The sequence below is a fragment of the Panthera pardus genome, unplaced genomic scaffold (genome assembly GCF_024362965.1).
Source record: "Panthera pardus isolate Hobbes unplaced genomic scaffold, ASM2436296v1 HiC_scaffold_25, whole genome shotgun sequence".
NCBI lineage: Eukaryota > Metazoa > Chordata > Mammalia > Carnivora > Felidae > Panthera > Panthera pardus.
The window spans coordinates 31,420,714-31,441,543 of record NW_026526821.1 but is presented as its reverse complement, the minus strand read 5'-3'; the positions used below and the strand labels follow the sequence as shown (position 1 = coordinate 31,441,543).

The 20,830-nt window shown below is 46.1% G+C and overlaps 1 protein-coding gene across 7 annotated transcripts in view; it reads left to right on the top strand.

Moving 5' to 3' along the window:
* Positions 1 to 9,275: 9,275 nt before the first annotated feature.
* Positions 9,276 to 20,830, top strand: part of SLC23A2 (solute carrier family 23 member 2) — a 132,908-nt gene continuing 121,353 nt past the window's right edge. For 5 of the 7 annotated variants that reach the window (XM_019462596.2, XM_019462600.2, XM_019462592.2 and 2 more), the window contains exon 1: positions 9,276 to 9,387. The gene's annotated coding sequence lies outside the window, so the exon portion shown is untranslated. The remainder of the gene's footprint in view (positions 9,388 to 20,830) is intronic. The other 2 variants (XM_019462593.2, XM_019462597.2) reach the window with 2 other exon arrangements.

The window sequence follows — 20,830 nt, the reverse complement described above, 5'->3', positions numbered from 1 at the left end:
ACATGTAGGTTGGTAAAATGATTTCCCCAAGGTCATCCAGCAAGGCAGAGGTGAGGCAGGGACCCTGTGCCTTTTCCCCAAGGCTGCATGCGGTGTATGACACATTTGTTCTAAGACCAAACGAATATTCTAAATTAAACTTTCACATCCTGCGATATATAAGCACATATAAACACTGTTGCCTAAGATGCACATTCCCGGAGACAATAGCTTGGACCAGGTCACCTCCCTGGGCCTGACTTTCTGCCTCAGGACTCATTCTAGGTAGGCTTCATCTCCATTTTCTTCTGGAGATGGGCCATGTGATTTAAAACAGGGACCACCCAATTTCCTGAATATAAATCTGTTAACCAAATTTTTTTCCAAGTCTAGTGGCATTTACTTAATAAAAATGTTTTTTTGTTTGCTTAAAATTTTTTTTAATTTTTATTTTTTTTAACATTTATTTATTTTTGAGACAGAGAGAGACAGAGCGTGAACAGGGGAGGGTCAGAGAGAGAGGGAGACACAGAATCTGAAACAGGCTCCAGGCTCCGAGCTGTCGGCACAGAGCCCGACGCGGGGCTCGAACTCACGGACCGTGAGATCATGACCTGAGCTGAAGTCGGACGCTCAACTGGCTGAGCCACCCAGGCGCCCCTGCTTAAAATTTTTTTTAATGTTTATTTATTTTTGAGAGAGAAAGAGAGCACCAGCCGGGGAGGGGCAGAGAGAGCGGGAGACACAGAACCCCAAGCAGGCTCCAGGCTGTCAGCACAGAGCCTGACGCGGGGCTCGAACTCACAAACCGCGAGATCATGACCTGAGCTGAAGTCGGATGCTTAACCGACCAGGCCACCTAGGCTCCCCAGCTTTGTAGCTTTCATACAGAAAAACGTACGTATCATCAGCGTGCAGCCTGATGAAATCTCACAAAGTGAACATGCCTGCATGCCTAGCACCCAGATCAAATCACAGAACATGACCAGCTCCTCAGAAGACCCCATGGCCTCTCCTTAGTCACTATCCCCCCCAACAGGGTGACAGCATCCTGAATTCCAACAGCTTGGATTGATTTTACCTCTTTTCTACTTGATATAATTACTGATGGATTTTGGCCCTTCCCCCACTCCCCCCCCCGCCCCCCCCCCCCCCCACCAAGACTAAGACCATGAAGTTCTAGGCTCAAACGACTCCTTGACTGAATAAAAAAAAAGCATTTGCTGGCATTTGAGGCCTTTTGTGTTTTGCCTCTGATGTATGTTTCCCTCTTGGCTTCCAGTTCTGCAGGAACCTGGGAGTTGATCCTGAGTCTTTCTCTCCCTTCATACGGGACCTTCCATCAGTGCTTGGGCCCTGGAGTGGTTCAGTCCAACAGCTGAGATCCTTGACTACTTTCTGAGCATCCACTATGTGGCAGGCGTCATGTGACCAGTCAGCACACAGAGTTACATAAATCAAGATCTCTGCCCTGGAGGAGCTGACAGTTTGTGAGGCAGAGGAAAAAGAAAAACAAATTGTTTCAATACAATTTCATTCTGATTTTTTTTTTATTTTTATTTTTGAGAGAGAGAGAGAGCAGGCGAGTACCAGCAGGGGAGGGGCAGAGAGAGAGGGAGACACAGGACCCAAAGTGGCCTCTGTACTGACAGCAGAGCTCCCAACGCGGGGCTCAAACTCACAAACCGTGAGATCACGACCTGAGCCGAAGTTGGCCGCTCAACCGACTGAATCACCCAGGCGCCCTTCAATATCATTTTATTAAAAAATCCTGGGAAGCACGCAGGGCTACGCTTACACCAGCCTAGGGGTTTAGGGGAGGTTTCCAGGAGAGACCAAGGGAGGACTTAAACTATGAGTCACAATGATCCAGAGGAAAGGTTAAGATGATCCAGGCAGAAGGAACAGCGAAGCCCTTAAAGGATTTTTGAGGGGAAAATAGGAATGGACACACTAGCCCCACCCCCAACACCAGTGTTTGAAGGGACAGAAGGAATAGGAATCTGAGAAGGAGATGGCAAAAACATGGTCAGAGACATAGAAGAACCAATGAGAAATGCAGTCACAGAGCCCAAAAGAGAGATTTTCCTGAGAGAACACAGCACCAGCTGTGCCAAGCACCTCCAGAAAGTTCCAGTAAGGTGCACACAGAAAAGATCCCTAGATTGTGCAATTTAGAGGAAATGGCCAATTTACCTAGGTGGCTTCAGAGGGAAACAGGGACAGAAGCCAGATTGCCAGGGGGAGAAGGGAGGACGATGCCTGAATGGAGACAGAGGCTGGAGATGGCTCTTTCCAGAAGCTGAGTTGAAAAGGGGAGAGAGGGGCAAGAAGTGGGGAGGATACAGGATTTAGAAGGGGGTGGTGAGTGTGGAGATGCAGAGAAAGAGGATACCTGAGGGCAGGTGGTCTCCGGAGAGACCCCCAGAGAGGCTGGGAGGGGGGAGGGGTCCCCCATGGACAGGTGGGACTGAGGAAGCATCTCTCAGAAATGGTCTCCCAGGAGGGAAGCAGGAAGCTGAAAGTCGGGGAAATGGTTAGGTAGGGGATTTGAGGTTATTTGCAGGGTAGGAGAGTGCGGGCAGGAGAGGTCACTTGGGAAAGACAGATAAAGGGCAAAGAAGGGCTGTTTAGGGGGGAGGCCTCATGGTACAGGCTTCCATGGCTGATGGGGGTGGGCTTCAAATGGACCAGGTGGGCATGGGGCTCAGGTAGAGCACAGGGAGAGGGCAGGGGAGCCAGGGCCAGGAGGCCAGCAGTGGGGGGGGGGGGGGGGGTGGAGGGAGGGGAGGGGGTGTGGAAGAGGCCAAAGGGGCAGGGAATGTTGCTTCCTTGAGCACCCTGTGCATAAATCCCTCCGGTGTGGGCTTGTGTCAGATAGATTCCCAGAATCGGCATTCTGGGTTAAGGGTGTGTACATTTTACATGGATATTTTAACAGATACAGGCCATGCATAGAAACATTGCAATCAATATTGCCAAATTATATTCCCAAAAGGTAGACCAATTCGGACTCCTTCCCACCGATTTTGGGAAAGCCTATTTCCCTGTGCTTTTACCATCCTTGGATGTTATTAATGTTTGCCAATCAGATAGGAGGAAAGATGATACATGGATGACTACATTTCTGCCTCTTTTTGGGGAGGAGGGTCCCCAGCTCTCAGAGAAGGGCTGGGTGGCATTCTCTAGTCCTCAACCACTGAGCCCAAGTCCCTCCCACGCCTCAGGCCAGCTCTGCCCAGCCTGCTCGGCAGGCTGACCCCCTGTGCTGTCACGACCCCTCCTGCAGGATGCCCTTGACTGCTCATCTCACCTTCCTCCTTGAAGATTTTCTCCCCACCCCTGCACTCCCAGCCACTGCTGGGACCCTTGGGACACTGTGTCCCCGATGGGGGTACTTACAGCTAGGTCTCTCCTGGCGGTCAGCCTGGTGGTCAAGGTGGCATTTTATGGTATCATCATACAACAGAATATTTTTCTTCCTTAAAAAGGTAGGGGATTCTGAGACAACAGGACGATCCTTGAAAACATTATTCTAAGTGAAAGAAATTGGACACAAAAAGACAAATATTGTACGATTCCACTTATGTGAGTAGGCAAATTCATAGAGACGGAAGTAGAATAGTAGTTACCAGGGGGCCACGGGGAGTTAGTGTTCAACGGGGACAGTTTCAGTTTGGGATAAGGAAAACATTCTGGAGGATGGCGACAAAACAGTGTGAATGCACTTAATGCCACTGAACTCTATACTTCAATGGGTAAAATGGTAAATTTTATGTTGTAGATACTTTACCACAATTAAAAAAAGAAATGAAATACTGACACCTGTTACAACATGGATGAACTGTGAAAACTTTGTTTTAAAAATAATTTTTTTTGAATGTTTATTTTTGAGAGAGAGACAAAGCATGAGCGGGGGAGAGGCAGAGAGAGAGGGAGACACAGAATCCGAAGCAGGCTCCAGGCTCTGAGCTGTCAGCACGGAGCCCAAAGCCTGGCTCAAACTCATGAACCAGGAGATCATCACCTGAGCTGAAGTCGGATGCTCAACTGACTGAGCCACCCAGGCGCCCCTGTGAAAACTTCGTTTTAAGCGAAACGAGCCAGTCACAAAGGACCACATGTGATACGATTTTATTTATATTAACTGTTTAGAAAAGGCAAATCCGGGGGTGCCTGGGTGGCTCAGTCAGTTAAGTGTCCGACTTGGGCTAGGGTCATGATCTCACGGTTTGTGAGTTCAATCACCACGTCAGGCTCTGTGCTGACAGCTTGGAGCCTGCTTCGGATTCTGTGTCTCCCCTTCTCTCTGCTCCTCCCTTGATCATTCTCTGTCTCTCTCTCCTACAAAAATAAATAAGCGTTCAAAAAATTTTTTTAAAAAAATAGAAAAGGCAGGGGCGCCTGGGTGGCTCAGTCAGTTAAGCACCCAACTTCGGCTCAGGTCATGATCTCGCGGTCCGTGAGTTTGAGCCCCGCGTCGGGCTCTGTGCTGACAGCTCAGAGCCTGGAGCCTGTTTCAGATTCTGTGTCTCCCTCTCTCTGACCCTCCCCCGTTCATGCTCTGTCTCTCTCTGTCTCAAAAATAAATAAACGTTAAAAAAAAAAAATAGAAAAGGCAAATCCATAGAAATAGAGTGTAGATTAGTGGTTGCCAGGGGCTGGAGGGAGGGGAACATAGGGGGCAACTGTTAATAATAAGTACAGGGTTTCTTTTTGGGGTGATGAGATGTTTTGAAATTACATCATGGTAATGGCTGTACAGCTTTGCCAATTTACTAAAAACCACTGTACTGTATGCTTTATTTTTTTTTAAGTTTATTTATTTTGAGAGAGAGCATGAGTGAGGGAGGGGCAGAGAGAGAGAGAGAGAGAGAGAGAGAGAGAGAGAGAATCCCAAGCAGGCTCTGCACTGCCAGCACAGAGTCTGATACAGGGCTCAATCTCACAGACTGAGATCATGACCTGAGCTGATATCAAGAGTCAGACGCTCAACCGACTGAGACACCCAGGCACCCCTGAACTGAACACTTTAAATGGTGAATACTATGTTATGTGAATTGTATCTCAATTTTAAAAAGAGAGCATGGGGCTGGGGGTGGTGAGAGGGCTATATGGTATTCCATGCAGTGCTTATTCCACAGTTCATTCTGCTATCTCCCAGTTGATGGACATTCGGGTTATTTTGCAGTTTTTTTTTTTTTTTTTTTCTATTTGAAATAATGCTGCAATGAACATCATTGAACATGTTTAAAAAACAGAAAGAGGGGCGCCTGGGTGGCTTAGTCAGTTAAGCGTCTGACTTCGGCTCAGGTCATGATCTTGCGGTCCGTGAGTTCGAGCCCTGCATCGGGCTCTGTGCTGACAGCTCAGAGCCTGGAGCCTATTTCAGATTCTGTGTCTCCCTCTCTCTCTCACCCTCCCCTGTTCATGCTCTGTCTCTCTCTGTCTCAAAAATAAATAAAAACATTAAAAAAAATAAAAAGAAAACAAACAGAAAGAGAGAGAGAGAGATTACTGAGGCAGGTCTTGGGCTCCCCCATGCTGCCTCATACCTGGGTATGTCCCAATATGAGCCTGATTTAGAAAGTGTCCATTAGGCTGACAACAAGAGATGGTGTTTGGATGAGGCGTTCACCCTCTGCTCCAAGCACTTTCTCAGAGTTAGAAGAAAAGTCCTTGAAATGACCGTCATTTTCCTTTCTTCTATCATTGAAGATCTACTATAAATTATATTTGCCTGGGGCGTCTGGGTGGCTCAGTCGGTGAAGAGTCCAACTCTCGATTTCCGCTCAGGTCATGATCTCACGGTTCCTGGGATGGAGCCCTGCATCCGTCTCTGTGCTGACAGCACGGAGCCTGCTTGGGATTCTCCCCTGATCTCACGCTCTCTAAGTAAATAGACATTAAAAAAAAATTATATTGGCCCTACACTACCCTGAGGAGACAACCTAAAGTGAGGGGAGTTATGGATTAGGTGAAGGGTCAGCAAACTACACCACACGGCTGGTTTTTGTATCAGCTACGAATGGTTTTTACAGATGCACATTTGTGACTGATTTGATGATAGGAGACGCTAACTTTGAACCCAAATTAAGCAAAATCTTATTCCCCTCGGCCCCCCAAATTCCATTCTTCTCATTAGTAGGACTGCACTATAAAAAGCTTATACTCAATGACTAGTGTCATATTGTGAATTTCATCAATAAAAAATTTGTGCAAATTCATTTTCTCTCATTTTATAACCACCTATATAATATCCCTGATTTTGCCTCTTGGCCCACAAAGCTTGAAACATTCGCTATCGGGCCCTTTGTGGAAAGTTTGCCAATCTCAGTTCTAGACTCCGGAGAGTTATCGGAAATAAATATTGTAAAGAAAAGCACTGCATAAAGATGGAATAGCCCCAAGCTACAATTACCTCTCAAAAATAACACAGCCTGGAAATGACAGAAATTTCAATCAAATTATCCAGGTCACAAAATGTTCTGCTGATTTAGTTTAGAGAAGTTAAGGAGGAAGAAAAAACCCTGTTTGTATCTGCTGTAATAGGAAAGGAAAATGAATAGGAAATAGGAAAATGAAACGAATATGAAATTATTCATATATTTTTTGAATTGATGAGGATAAAAATAGTTATATAAAAATAAGGACATGGATACATATTGACTATGTAAGCTACACTTATGAGAAATTCAAGCACTGAATAAGCATTTGATATAAATGATCTCATTATATCCTCACAAGAACCTTACAAGGTTGAAGTCAAGGTCATCCTGATACCAACTCCCATCTGCTAGCTTCAAAAAGTGGTACTTTGTCCAGAAAAAAAGAAGCAGCTGGAGACTAGCTGGCAAAAGGCCTTGAATGCTGTCCTGGGAAATATTCTGTTTCTTTTTACCAGGTTATTCTGTAGACCAGGAGGCCCTCAAGAATTTCCAGAAGGGGCGTGAAGTAGTCAATTCTGTGTTTTGGGATGATAACAAGGATGGCTTTGGGAGATAACTCTTGAGGCCAAAAGTCCAGAGAGAAGCTTTTTCAACAGTCCAAGGAAGAGTCAGCGAGGGTCTGGGAAGGTACATGCAAAGAAGAGAATTCCAGATACACTTCCTTGTTCCAATAGGCCAGAGGTTGACAAAATGGAAATGGGGGCTGAGGGGCAGGCAGTCAAAGTCAACTTCAAAGTTTCTGGTGGCAAAATGAGAGAACCCAGATAAGAGATAAGTTTGTGGGAGGAGAATAAGGAGTAGGGAGATGCCATATTTTAAATTCCTGGATAATATCCAGGGAGATCGTCCAGGGGTCAATTGGAAATGTGGGTCTAGAAGTTCAGAAAGACATCTGTCTGGGCAGGAGAGAGAGATTTAGGAACCATGAGGAAATGGCTGTCTTTCAGAGGGATTCGAGAAGGAGAGGGAAAGGGAAAAGACGGGAGAGAAAGGAAATGTTAGTGAAAACTAACCTTTTTAGGAGTGAGCACGGGGCAACTCTTACATCACGGAAAGGGAAGTGGGGAGACTGTAGCACATACCGGACCCAGGAGTATTATCCCTGAAAAAGTTTCCAGGTGGGGGGAGAAGCCAATGGAAGGTTACAGAGCCATCTCTGTAGAAAGGCAGGGCTCCAAATAGGCAATTGGATTTGGCCATTAGAAGGTCACTGGTGACGTCTGAGGCAGCAGGCAGTGACAATGCCTGAGAAGCGATGGGGAGGAGGGGAAAGAAGAGAGGCTGGGAAAGTGGAAGTTTTTCTAGGATAGAGAAAAATCTCTGAGAGAGAAAGAGACACTGGAGATGTAACAGCTCTCTTTTTTCAATCCCAGATCTCACATCCGTGGCTGAGCAGAATACCTAGGACTCCTCACCCCCTAAAAACAAGGTTGGCTGTAAAACGCGCTCACTGGTGTAGAAGGATGCTGGGGATGTTACATGGAGAGGGAACGTGAATTTTTCTCTAGCTGCTGGTCACAGAATCTCCTTGCCTTATTTCCTCCATCTTCAATGAGGATCAGAACACCTGATATTTTTTTGTAAAAAAAAAATTTTTTTTTACTCAAGTATAGTAAACATACAATAGAATGTGTACAGAATTTTACCAGCCAACTGTTGTATTTTAAACATACAAGTTATTAGAGAAGTAAATATGATGACACACTGATTCTCGAAAACACAGACTACACCCCTGTATTTTATGAAATTCCCCGTGGCTGGTCAGACCCCTCCCCCCTCATTAATATGTATGATACCTACAACATGGAGTTCCCCAAACTGTGTGAAACAGAAAATTCCGATGATAAAATCTCCTCCTCCCCATGTCAGGTCAGACACAGTCCACGGTTCTTCAGCTCTCTCGAGAGTTGCTTGGGGGAACTAGTCAGTTATTCGGTGGAAACAGCAACCACCACAGTGGTTTCAAGATGGAAGGTGCTCTGAGAGTGCTAATTACTAGTGTTTTTTGTTTGTTTCTGGCCATGTATTTAGACAGTCTTCAGCATTGGCTCGCTAAGTGTGGACCTCAGACAGCAGCAGCAGCATCACTCACTCCAGACCTCCGGCCTCAGCAGCCCGGGGGGTGGGGCCCAACCACGTGCGTCTTACCCAAACGCTCAAGGTGGGGCCGCTTTGCGCTAAATTTTACCTGCAGCCTTTCCGCACAGCGGCCCTGACCCAGCGGTTTCACCTGGGGGCTTTTTACACAAATGCAGAATCTCGGGCTTCGTCCCAGACCCGCTGAATCACCACCCGCAGTTAAACACGATCCCCAGGGTAGTCGAGTCTGAGAAATGTCGGTCTGTATTACCGTGTCTGCCTCATGTAATGAGGACCTCTCCTCCAGTTAAGTTAAAAAACCTGACCCGAGAAACGGTGAAATTGGCTTGAAACCTCCGGCTCCCTGAGCCCAATGCACCGCGCAAACTGCACGATTATCTTCCCGCAGCGATGACAGGGCTCAGTGTCAGGCCGGGTAAATGGGGGGCGCCAAGAGGGGGAGACTCCGGGCGAGCGCTCTGCCTTCCAGGTGGGCCCCAGGAGCAGGTGTGGCGGGAAGGCGCGAGAAGGGGGGCGATTTTCACGCAGGGGAAGGAACTATAAGGGACCGGGGGTGGGGGGGGGGGCGCAGGGAACGCCGCGGGGGGCGGCTGCAGGGAGCCGGCTGCCCCACCCGGGGCCCAGCGAGAGAGGGGGGCGGCCCCTCCCCTGGGGGGAGGACGGCGGGCGGGGGTCTGGGGCGGAGAGGGAGGTGGGTCCCGGGCCGGCGCGGGGGCGGGCGACTCCGCGGCTCCCCGCCCCCGGCCCGCCCCTCCGCGGCGCCATTTTGCAGGCGGCTGTCGCGGGGACCGGAGGCGGCGGCGGGCACTGCGGCGCCGAGGCGCGGCGGCAGGACGGGAGCCCAGCGAGCTGCAGCCAGGTGAGAGTCGGGCCGTCGCGCCCCCTGCCCGGCCGGCGAACCGCACCTGCCGGGCCCGGCCGCGAGGTGCCCGCCGCGCCCACGAGGCCGGCCTGGCACGGCCCCCGAGCGCTGTCACCGGCCCCGCGGCGCGGCCTGCGCCCCCCCAGCCTCGGCCCTTCCCCCGGGTCCCCGCACCCGCGGGCCAGCCTGGCCGCGGGGCCCGTGGATGCCCGGCGACCCCCAGTCCCCGCCGCCCCACCGGACCCGGCCCGGCCCCCGGGCGCTCACCCTGCCCGCCGCGCGAGCCTCAGCGCGCTCGGGCCCTCAGGCCGCGCCGCGGGGAGGCAAGTGGGTCCCCGGGGACCGGACTGGCCGTTGCCGCCGCTTCCTGCCGGGCCCTCGGCCCGAGCGTCCTGGGGTCGTTCGCCCCTTCATCCCTCCGCGGGAGGTGCGGCTGGCATCCCCGCGCCCCCCGGAATTCAGGGCCATCAAGAGGGCGGCGGGGGGGTGCCTTGTACATTTTTTGCTTTCTTCCCTCCTACAAAGGCTGCGCCAAGTAATTTTAGAAGCTTCTGCCCCGACCCCAGGGCCTTTCTCCCCGGCCTGTTTCCCGGGGGGTCGCGGATTCCCCTTGTTGGCTGCCTTGCTGGAAGGAGGAATTGAGCTTTTCCAGTGTGACTACTTTAAGGGCTCAGAATTTTCTCCTTCCTTTTGACTCTTGATGTACCCTTGAATGGATAGCTGACAGGAACTCGGCCTACAGGCTGGGGGTTTTAAACATGACTGATGAGAAATTCTTGATTGTCAGGGCAAAGGGTAAATGAGGGCAACTGCAGGTGGAAGAAAGTCACCCATAAGGGATTTCTGGGTCTGGGGCTTCAGCTGGAGCTGTTACTTTTATTCTTGCAATGCTGGAAGATGGGAGGGGGAAGATGCTGTCCCTGCTGACATCTGGGTGTGCTGAGAAGGCTGGGATGTGCGAGGACAGGAGACCGGGAGTCCCGAGGCAGTCTGGTTTGAGCTGTCATTAATTGGCCATGTGACTTCTCCCGGCCAGTTCTTCCTCTCTAAAGCCTGAGACAAGAATCAAGGGTAGCTGGAGCTTTTTTATTTCTGTTTTTTGTAGTTGAATTCTGTTGGGCAGGGGCCTCCCCATTTCCAGTTGTGTCCACCTGCCTTTGCACCTTTGCACAGGACTTTCCCTGGATGGCCCTGAAGGTGTTTGAATCTGGTGAGATTTAGAAAGGGCCTTTCAGCTCAGAAATTCTGAATTCTGGAAGGGGTTATGGTTGACTCTGTCAGGATCATTGCACTTGTCCAAAATGTCATGGCTTTTGGGCACCAGCCTTTTAATGGTTAGCAGTGGGTGTGCCGTGTAAGTCCTCGTGGCACACCTGTTAGTTAAAGGAGATGAGCAGGTGTGTCCAGCCAGCTACCTGTTTCACCTGACGGCCTGAACATGAGCTATCTGCTTTCTAGACCATTTCCTTTGTCAAAATGGCGACTGGCTCCTTTCTTTGAAATCCAGGGCATTTCTCTTGGTTTCTTTGCTCCGAGTGGGGGGTGATTTTTTTTTTTTTTTTTTTAAGAAAAGAGGTATTTCAACAACTTTACATATTGTCTCCCCCCCCCACACACACGGTTGCATAGTAGTCGTGTTTTTTGACTGTGGCAAAGTTAATTAAGCTGAGTTTTAATGTCTGGATGTTTCAGAAATGTTTATGAAAGCACCTGGCTAGAATATTGTAGGAGGTTTTGCTACGTTTCATGCCACACTGCCAGTGGCGTTTGTGTAGCAAAGGCCAGAGGTCTTAGCATGGCAGAAATTAGGTATCTCAGGAGCAGCCTCCCATAGCCTTCCATTAGCCCAGCTGCTAATTTGGTGCCAGGTGCTGTTTGAACAAATCGTTGTTGAATGAAACCCCAGTCTTTTGCCCTCAAGGAGCCTAAGGTCTGGGATATTGGAAATCCTGATTTGGCCATTGCCATCCTATTCAGTGTCTCTAAAGACAAATCTGGGATCCTTTTGGGGACTCCTTTCTGGCACCACTGGTAGCTTGAGGAATTTTCCCATTTTGCTTAAGGGAATTAAAAGTCAGCAGTCATAATTTGCAATTACATAGTGCTTTGTACTTGTAAATGAAAGCTTTTTAAAAACTTATTTTTGTTTAATCCTCTTAGGCTTTTTTAATTTAAACATTTTATAGTCCTTCCCTGACCTGTTTCCAGGCCTTGCCTATAAAATTCCCAACACGCCAGTCGGTTCCCAATACCAGATAACCTCATTAATTCATTTTTACTCCCTGCTGTTCTTGTAGTTACTCTCTTCTCAGAGGGCTGCCTGTCTGGGCTTTTTATTTTGCTGGGGAACATTTCCTGCTCCAGGTTAGGCTGTGTGTTACTGACGCGGGATTTAAATGAGCCCTGTGTGTGCTTTATGGCACTGTCTTCGATTTTCTCCCCGGCTTTTCTATTTCTAGCCTGTTATTTTGTCACAGGGTCTAGATTGTTGACTCTCGAATGACTGAGGTTTGCTTCCATCTTATACTTTTCATAGGACTTGCACATAATTAATACATTTATTGAGAGCCTGCTGTGTGCCAGGCAATGTTTTTGGTGTTTTGGATGGTTCCTTGGAGATTCTCTGCCCACATGGAGCTCACACACTGGTGAGGAGGCAGACCATGAGATCTGGTGCCCTGAAGAAGAATCTGGCAGGATTGAGGGCATTAAGACTTAGGGTGGGAGCTGAAACTTTGGAAGGATAGACAGGAAAGGCCTGAGTCACCTTTGAGTGAAGACAGGAGGAAGTGAGTCATATGATATCTGGGGGAGGAGCATTCCCAGTGGAGGCCACAGCAGATGCAAAGGCCCTGAGGCAGGAGGAGAGCATTTGGTTTTGAGGTCAAAGAGATCTTGGGAGTTGGATCTTGTAAGGCCATGTGACACATAGTGAGGTCTGTGGACTTTACCTTGAGGGGAATGGAAACCTTTGGAGGGTTTTGAGTAGAGGGGACATGGGCTGACATAGCTTTTAACGGGGACATGCTGGTTGTTGCTGTTTGAGAATCAACTAGAAGCAAGGAGGGCAGGGCAGCTGTGTGACCTGCTAGTGCAGGGCTGAGGGTGGTGGTTAGACTAGGGTAGCCAGAGGGTATTCAAAAATGATGGGATTCTGAGGTGGGGCCCAGGAAATTGCCGATAGGCCAGAAAGAAAGTTGGGGGCAATGCCCAGGGTCTGGCCTGAGCACTTAGAATGAAAGGGACCGAGATGTCGGTGATGGCTGAGGAGCTGGTATAGCTCCTTCTCAGGTTAAGTTGTCACACTAAACTGACAAACCCAAATGCAGTCATAAAGGGAGAGGGTGCATGCTTTGGGGGGGCTCCTCCATGGAAATGTAAATCTTCTTGAGAACTCCTCATTACCTTTCGTTTTAATTCTCTCCTGTGACCTCAGCAAGTCTTCAGGTGTAGGTGGCCTCTAACGCCCTCTGAACGTTTACTTACGAAGGAGAGTTCCATCTTATTTATTCAAGAGCCATTTCTTGCGCTGCTTCAGTGGGGTTACATGTTATGCAGGCCTAGCATCTAAAGATAGCACAAAAAGCAAAGATCTGGATTCATAAAAAATGACCTTTGAAAATTCCTGTATCCCAGGGAGTGTGGCAGGCACGATCTGCACATACGCTCTGTAGGGAAACCTCTGAGTGTTTACATGTAGTGAACACAGTCGTGGACAGTGTATAATTTCACAGAGGATCATATTTGCGATTTAAATCAAGTGTTCTCACGGTCACGAACTATTGAGTAGCTTTAGGTTGCAGCCCAAAGCCACTTTCTGTTGGCCATTGTCTGGACTCCCAGTTCTTATTGATGCATAATACTCTCTGTGCAGCCTCCGGGAGTCTGTCCCTCTGTAAGGACATCAGAGTGGCCTTGGGCCTTTGCTTGCCTGGCTGCCCCAAACCATGGTTTTCTCTAGTCAGGAAAGCCTTCTTCATATACAGTTCTTCTCATAGGTTTTGCCCGAAGTGGCACCCTGGTGTCAGTTGTCCTAGGGCATCTTAGTGAGTTTCTGGTGGAGACTCACCCTTCTGGACGGCCACCTCTCAGTTCACTCTCAGTGTGAATCTTACACAGCCAAATCCCCCCATCTTCTCAGTCGAGTGTGAGCTCAGTTTAATAAAATGCACTTCCCCTCTAGGAGCCTCTCCAGGTGGTAGAGAAGACCCAACAAAGACTAGACGGTGGGCCCCATGAGATAGGGCCAGTGCAGTAACGACAGCGCCAGTATGCATCGGTTAGGTGCTGAGCACTTGAGGTCATTATCGTTAGTCCCAGCAACTGGCAGGCGGAGTGCTTCTGTCCGGGCTTCATTTTATTGATGAAGAAACTGGAGTTTGGTTAATTTACCAGAATGAACTCTTGGGTCTCGGTTTCTGCTCTTAAGCTCCAGTTATCCGTGGGGCCCTCTGAGATATTATGCCATTCCCTGGTCTTGTCTGAAGCTCTGGGTTTTCAAGTTCCTGTTGGCCTAGAAGAGGGCAAAGAAGCTGGTGGTGGGTGCCAGGTGCTCCGCCTAGCACCTCCTGTGTTCACTAATGCCCTTTTATCACAGCAGCCCTATGAACTAGGTATTAACTCTTGTTTCTGCTATACAGCTGAGGATGCCAAGATCTGGATCCTTCTTCCTTTTTCCTGCCTTCCTCTTACCTGGCCTGTTTTTCATTCCTGGCTATGGTATTTTCCTCTGTGTACCCCAGCTTGGGTCCTTCGCTCCTTCTATTCCTTCATCATTTCCTGTAGGAATTTTCCATAGCCCCCCTCCCCCAACACATGCACCTTGCTTTTACATGGTCTCTCTTTGAGGCAGTAGCCCTTTGCCACCAGCTTCATTTTATTAAACTTGCATTAGCTTTTTCATCCCGGAGCATCACTTCATCAAGGAGGTCTTCGTATTAGGACTCTGGATGGTCTTCTCCACCTTCTTTTCTTTAAAAAAATTTTTTTAAATGTTTATTTCTGAGAGAGAGAGAGAGCGCGAGCACAAATGGGGGAGGGGCAGAGAGAGAGGGAGACACAGAATCCGAAGCAGGCTCCAGGCTCTGAGCTGTCAGCACGGAGCCTGACGTGGGGCTCAAACTCATGAACTGTGAGATCATGACCTGAGCCGAAGTCGGATGCCCAACCCACTGAGCCACCAGATACCCCATCTCCCCCCCTCCCCCCTTCTGATGGAGAGCACTGCGGGAAATGCTGTTTCTCATACATTGCTACTGTAGTTGGAATTTCAGCCTCCCGTTGCTTTGGCTTTCTTGTTCCCTATTCGGTGCTGGCTAAATCATTTGTTGTCACCAAAGGCAAATTAACTGGCTGGGGGTGCAATCTCTTCCCTGTCTAACATGTTGAACTCAAACCGGAGAGTTTCTCATTCAGAAGGTCTGGAGGTGGGGCCCAGTAAGTTGCATTTCTAACCAGTTCCCAGTGATGAGGATGCTGCTGGTGGGAGAACCACTGGCCCCTGTGCAAATCAAGTTTTATTGAAACACAGTGGGTTCAAGACCCCATATGACCTGCAGGCCTAAAATAATTGTTGTCTGGCCCTTTATAGAAAAAGTTTGATTACCTCTGCTTCACAGTATGGATGTATGAGATCAGTGCTGAATATTTTCTATTGAATTCATATTTTATCAAGAGCTCTTCATATATTAAGACATTGATTCGCAAATTATTCCACAAAAGTATGATATGGGGAATATATGCATATTTTGAAGTGTTAGGGAGTATAACACGCATGACGCTTCTTTTAAGTCTTCTGTTTTATCTAAAAATAACGTGAATTTTTTATTCTATTCCAGAAACATCAGTGCTTGGTTTAATATGAAACATTTTTTGTCCTTAATCTTTGAGTAAAGTTGATGCTACTGGATATGTTATTTTAATCCTGCTTCACTCTGTTTGAGAAATAAGCCATTAAGATTTGCATTTTTTTGTCATAAAGTTGCAAATATTTGTCTATGCTTTGAATTCAGATCTGTCAGTCTTTTTCTTTCTTGTGCCTTCTCTATCCTGAGATTTTAATATTCCTTTATATGTGTCTTCATTCTTTTGAAAAATATGTGGCTATAATTTAATAACTATTGGAGTGTGGCATGGAGTAAGGATTATTTTTTCTCTACATTTTTCCTAGCACCATTTATTCATTAATTCATCCTTATTAAGTTAAAATGACACCTTAATCATATGCTGAATCTGGAGATCTGTTGTGGGACTTACTCTTTTGTTCCATTTATCTGTCTATTCCTTTGCCATGACCTAGCTATTTTCATCGTTACAATTACTTAATAGTAGGCTTTGCTGTCTGATAGTGCCTATACTCAATTTTTTTTTCCTGTATTTTTCAGTTTAGGGTTTCAAAATAATGGGACATTTTATTAAATGTATGTAAATTAATTTGGGGAGACTTGTCATCTTTATAATAGTGAATTGTTCTGACCAACCACCTGTATTAACTCAGGGTGGTTATGCTATGTGTGTTCTATATGTGCTATATGTATTCTAACAAAGTAAAGTTATTTCTTACATTTTTTGGGGTTGTTTTCCTCAAGTGTGGCGAGTTAAGGATCTAGGCTCCTTCCATCTTACTGCTGACTTCATAATGTGGCCTCTAAGTTTGCTGTGGAATTCTTTGCGTGGAAGATTGTTTCACAGGCTAGGCTTGGAAGTAGCAGTATTTGCTCCCACAGTCTGTTGGCCTGTCCCAGAGGCACGGGGGACAGACGCATGTCCTTCTGTGTATCTGTGACGAAAATGAAATGGCAGTGTGTCTGCTGTTGTACTTAACCAAACTCTGTTGTTATTTTTCAGTTGATTCTTGAGTTTCTTAGGCAATAATATGGTCATTTGGATTTTTTTTTTCTTACACATTTTTCTTAATAAATTGTAGAGTACTTACAGATTTTTTAAAAAATGTTTATTTTTGAGAGAGAGCCAGAGTGCGAGCCGGGGAAGGGGCAGAGAGAGGGAGACACAGAATCTGAAGGAGGTTTCAGGCGCTCAGCACAGAGCCTGATGCCGGGTTCGAACTCGTGAACCGCAAGATCCTGACCTAAGCCGAAGTCGGACTGTTAACCAACTGAGCCACCAAAGCGCACCTAGAACATGTTTTAATGTAACAGTCCTTTTAGTCAATTTTTACTGGAATGCGTTGTTGTATATAGTCTTTAATGATATTAAAGAAGTGTCCTATTTTAAAGGTCTTTTTCACTAAATTGCAGTATTTATACATAATGGTTTTGAATGAACAGTTTGTCACCTTGACATTGACCCTGGAATTTTGTACACCACAAAAATCCTCAGTCGTCTCTGTCCCTGTCCCTGTTATTGTGGTAATTCTCCAAAGAAGTTCAGTTTCCCTGCTGATTTGAGGATGACCTCAAATTTCTTGCCAGGAGAAATTATATGAGTTATATCTTTCCTTCAGGTTCATCCCAAGGGCTTCTATTTTCTAACCATGCTGTCGTATTGTGCAGCTGTTGGCATCTTTTGTGTCTGGGATTCTGACCCACAGGCTTTGAAAATGTGCTCTCCCTTCGAGAAGTATTTGTGGGTTCTTGTTTCCCTTCCTTTACTCTTTCATCCTTGTGAAGATACACTGAATACTCTAGCAATGTCGATTTGCCTCTTCTGTTGAAGTTCTGCCTTTTGCACCTGCCTCCTGACACCCACTGTGAGTTCAGGCCCATGTCTAGGCTGCCCATCCTGCAGCCTGTGTGTGCTGCGCGCCCCCCCCCCCCCCCCTGCCTTCTTAAATGATGGGTTTGCACCCTCACCCCTTGAGCTCCCTGTGGGTCTGCTGTGGACTCCCCTACCAGTGGTCCCAGATGCTGCTCTGAACCCCTTGAGAGGCCCTGGCAGGTGGGTGGGGTAGGGAGTCTTATTACTTGGGCAGTAAAAGCAGACGGGGTCCAACTCTTTTTCTAGCATTTAGTTCAGTGCCTAGGGTGCTGCTCCAAAATGGCTTCAACTTTTTCTTCACTTTCTGTTTTCAACTCTAAGATCTCCTGTTTTTTTGTTTTTTTGTTTTTTTGAATTGGTGTCAGGTGTCAGTCAACTCCTGTTTTCCAGACAGCTTTGACTCCTTTTCATTGATAAGTATATATACATCAAGTATGCTTGTGTGCATCTCAAAGTTTCACAAAAAAACACGCATAACCTTGTATGCTGTGTATTCTGAAATTTTGTATTCCTATTTCATGAAAAAATTCGTTGTGGTGCTCTACATTGATTTTGTGATCTGGTCGTGAAATCTGTACATGGCTCTGCTTGTGAGTTTGAGAGGTTATTTATCCATACTGTGTTATGGTAAGGAGCGAATGATGGGGAGGAAACTCTTGACACAGAGGAACCTTCAAAAAAAAAAGTTTTATTGAATTATTATTCCGTAAAACTCACCTGTTTAAAGGATATGGTTCTGTTGTGTTAGTATATTCACTGAGTTGTATGTAACCCACTGCTCTCTCAGAACGTTTTTATCCTCCTATGAGGAACCGCGTGCCTATTTCAGTGGTGGCTCCCCATGCTTCTCTCCCCTCAGCCTCTGGCAACCACTAACCTACACTATTTCTATGGATTTGCTTTATCTGGATACTTCATATAAATGGAATCCTACCTATGTGTCCTTTGTGATTGTTTTTTAGCATGTTTTTATGGTTTATCCATGTTGTGGCATGTATCACTGCTGTATTGTTTACTAGTTGATGGACATCTGGGGTGTTCCTGCATTGTAGCTGTTATGAATAATGCTTCTGTGAATGTTCTGTACAGGTTTTTGTGTGATCATGTTTCAGTTCTTTTGGATAAATATCAAAGGGTGGAAGTACTGGGTCGTACGGTGATTCTGTGTTCAACATCTTCAGGAACTAACAGACTTTTCCGAAGTAGGTGGGTCGGCAGTCTGACAGTTGTCATTTCTCCACATCCTCACCAACACTTGTCATTGTCTCTTTGATTATACTCATTCTATTGGGTTTGAAGTGTTACCTCGTTGTGGATCTTATTTGCATTTCCCTAATAACTAATGAGGTGGAGCATCTTTTCATGTGCTTATTGGCCATTTATATGTCCTCTGTAGAGAAATGTCTGTCAAATCCTTTGCCCACTTTTTAATTGGGTCATTGTCGTTTTATTAATAGGTTTTAGGTACCAGTCTCTTACCTGATATATAATTTGTAAATTTCCCCCATTTTATGGATTGTCCTTTTACTTTGTATTTCTGTCCTTTTGAAACACAAAAGTTTTTTGTTTTCTTTTTTTAATGTTTATTTTTGAGAGAGAGAGAGAGAGAGAGAGAGAGAGAGAGACAGAGTATGAGCAGGGGAGAGGCAGAGAGATAGGCTGAGCAGACAGAATCGGAAGCAGGCTCCAGGCTCTGAGCTTTCAGCGCAGAGCCCAACGCGGGGCTCGAACCCACAAACTGAGATCATGACCTGAGCTGAAATCAGATGCTTAACCGACTGAGCCACCCAGGTGCCCCGAAACACAAAAGTTTTTAATTCTGGTTGGAGTCTCACTTATTTTTTTTGTTCTTTTTAAAATTTTTTTTAATATGTCATATCTAAGAAACCATTGCCTAGCCCTAAATCACAAAGTCACAAAGATTTACCATATCTTGTATGTTACCCCTATATTTTCTAAGAGTTTTATTTAATTAATTAATTAATTTATTTAAAGTTACCTCTACACCTGATGTGGGTTTTGAACGCAGGAACCTGAAATCAAGAGTCACATGCCCTTCTGACTGAGCCAGCCAGGTGCCCCTAAGAGCTTTATCTTTTATTATTATTTTTAATGTTTGTTTATTTTTGAAAGCAAGCAGGGGAGGGGCAAAAAGAGAGGGAGACAGAGGGTATGAAGTGGGCTCTGCATCGACAGCATAGAGCCCGATGCAGGACTCAACTCCTGAACTGTGAAATCATGACCTGAGCTAAAGTTGGATGCTTAACTGACTGAGCCGCCCAGGTGCCCCAAGAGTTTTATCTTCTGGATTTAGATCTTTGATCACTTTTGAGTTAATTTTTGTATATGGTGTGAGGTAGGGGTCCAACTTCATTCACTTATGGTGATTTCCAGTTCTCTCAGCACCGTTTGTTGAAAAGACCATTCTTTCCTCATTGAATTGTCCTGGCACCGTTGAAAATCACCTGACCATGAATGTTAAGGTTTATTCTGTATTCTCCATTCTACCCCCATAGATCTGTCTGTCCATCCTTCTACCAGCATGTCTTAATTAGTATAGGTTTGTATTTAGTTTTGAAATTAGAAAACGTGAGTCCTCCAGTTTTGTTCTTTTTCAAGACTGTTTTGGCTATTCTGAGTCGTTTGCATTTTTATTTGAATTTTAGGATTCGTTTGTCAATTTTTGCCAGAAAGGCAGATGGGATTTTGATAAGTGATTGCATTGAATCTGTAGATCAGTCTGGGTAGTATTGCCAAGAACTACATATTTTTAACAGAAAAATTTCATGAGATAATATCTATTTGCACTAGGAGCATGTATCCAGATATTCTAGCCTATCTAGTCCATTCCATTTTTTTAATTTTGTTCATGGGTTTATTATCTATTATTTGAAAAACCTGCTTCAAGTCAATGGTTCTCAACCTTGACAGCAAATTGGAATCATCCAGAGTACTTTATATCCACGTGGTCTCATCCCAGAGGCTGAGGTGCCCTTGATCAGGAGTCCAGCCTGAGTGTTGAGATTAAGAGAAAAAATTCTCCCAGGTGATTCCAGTGTGCAGCCAGGGTTGAGAACCATTGCAGTAAGAGAACTGAAGTGCATATAGATACCCCTTTTAAAGCCTGTGCATAGTTGGCTGAACATATTACGGTATGGGAATGTGCATACTATAGCTGCAGAGCCACATGCGTGAAACATTTGGTCACTTAGGTGAGGAATGTGTTAGGTCTGTGTACTTTTTCTTAATCTGCTCGCTAACATTGTCCTCTGGAGAAATGAAATCATTTTGCTTTGGACTTCTCAGTGTGGGTAGTTGTCTCTGGTCTGTATAGAGAGCAAGAATAGAGCAGTCCCTGGAAAGGGTCATTTCTCAGGAATTTTTGTGTCTTTTGCCTTTGGAAATGGACTGATCTGAGAAGAATATGGAGGAAATGCACAGCTATTTTAGGGATTGTCCCTTAAAGAACACTGAAGCTCTTGGCTAGAATTACTTCTTGGTTGGAAGTGTATAAAGCTATGGTCAGAATTACTGAAACGCCATCTGAAGTGGAACTGGTGTCCTGTCTTAGAATATTAAGGGAAATTAGGACTGTGGTGAAAACACTTACACACAAACTAGCTTATTTTACTCATTTGAATTTTTTTCTGGTTTATTTGAAAGTAAAATTTTCTTGTTTGTGTACTTATAAGCGCACATGCATATTTGTATTTTAAAGTAGAGA